General features: G+C 39.8%; 1 pseudogene; it reads left to right on the top strand.

Moving 5' to 3' along the window:
• Positions 1-692: 692 nt before the first annotated feature.
• Positions 693-1,213, top strand: LOC125209449 (putative calcium-binding protein CML16 pseudogene; annotated as a pseudogene).
• Positions 1,214-1,659: the final 446 nt, after the last annotated feature.

Below are 1,659 nucleotides of genomic sequence, written 5' to 3'. Positions count from 1 at the left end.
ACAAAACAAAATTATTGGGAGATCGTTATAAGGTAACAATTATCTCACAATAAAAAAATTAGATTAAATTTATATAACTGTGATTGTGATAATTAGTGAATTATCTCTGAGATTTTAAGAAAAAGAAAATGTAAAAGAGATTTGGATATGATCATGGCACGTGAATCGGGAATGGGCCGCCACTATCAGCCCATGTGATAGCCTTGTCGTCTACTGCCCACTAAACGACGGAAAGTTTGTACTACTATTTCAAATCATTTTCAAGGAAATTTATTTCAGTTAAATATACGATGTATACGAAATAGTACAATAAACTGTACAAAGAAATTAATTTTATTTTACTATTTTAATGTTAAAGATAAATGTCATTTTTATTTTTTAAACCTTTCTACTACTTTTTTCTACTTCCTTACCAAATTTATCTATATGAGTAAAGGTCAAAATTAGTTCTAAATATATGCTCATTTTATCTTTTTGATCCTAAACTTTATCTTTTGAATTTTTTAGTCCTGCATATATGGAAATTTGATCATTTTGGTTCTCCGTCAATAATTCCGTTAAAAACTAACGGTCAGCGGCGATTTTGACCAAATTAAACTCTTAATTCTGATTTTTAAGTCACTGATTAATCTCCTAAACCAAAGCAGAGCCGCACACAGAAATTAGGTCTTCTTCCAATTCGACAATGGTATATGGCAGCAATCCGCAGCCTGACGACGATGGCTAAGATGGAATCCAATCAGCTAAACCAGCTGAGGGACATCTTCGCCCGGTTCGACATGGACCACGACGGCAGCCTCACGCAGCTGGAGATGGCCGCCCTCCTCCGCTCGCTCGGCCTCAAGCCCTCTGGCGACCAGATCCACTCCCTCCTCGCCAACATGGACGCCAACCGCAACGGCCCCATCGAATTCGACGAGCTCGTCGGCGCAATCCTCGCCAACATCAACGAGGAGGTGCTTCTCAACCAGGACCAGCTCATCGAGCTCTTCCGCTCCTTCGACCGCGACGGCAGCGGCTACATCACCGTCGCCGAGCTCGCCGGACAGATGGCTAAGATGGGAAACGCCCTCACCTACCGCGAGCTCAGCGACATGATGCAGGAGGCCGACACCAACGGTGACGGCGTCCTCAGCTTGCACGAATTCGCCACCATTATGGCCGATCTGCAGTCGAATTTCTCGCCGAGCCTGAATCGTCTTCCTCCTCCTAGGGTTTACTCATCTTAATTTTTTTAAATTGGGGGAAGCTGATGTGGCATTCTAGATTGTGGCTATGACTAACTAATTCTTCTTAATTTGTGAAGCTAATTGTCATTCATGAATTATTGGATTTATGATGAATTAATTCATATTGGATTTTCTGTCGTCATTATTGCATCCAACTTCATATAATTTGGAGATTAATTAGGAGAATAATTAGTGACTTAAAAATCAGAATTAAGAGTTTAATTTGGTCAAAATCGCCTTTGACCGTTAGTTTTTAACGGAACTATTAACGGAGGACCAAAATGATCAAATTTCCATATGTGCAGGACCAAAAAATCCAAAAGATAAAGTTTAGGACAAAAAAAAAATGGTCATATGTTTAGGACCAATTTTGGCCTTTACTCTTTATCTATTTTAACTTTCTCCGTGGCATATTTAAATTCGTGACGTC

This window comes from Salvia hispanica, chromosome 3, assembly GCF_029641045.1.
Source record: "Salvia hispanica isolate PSC_SH4W2 chromosome 3, Shi_PSC_v1, whole genome shotgun sequence".
NCBI lineage: Eukaryota > Viridiplantae > Streptophyta > Magnoliopsida > Lamiales > Lamiaceae > Salvia > Salvia hispanica.
This window is presented reverse-complemented; position numbering and strand designations above follow the sequence as displayed.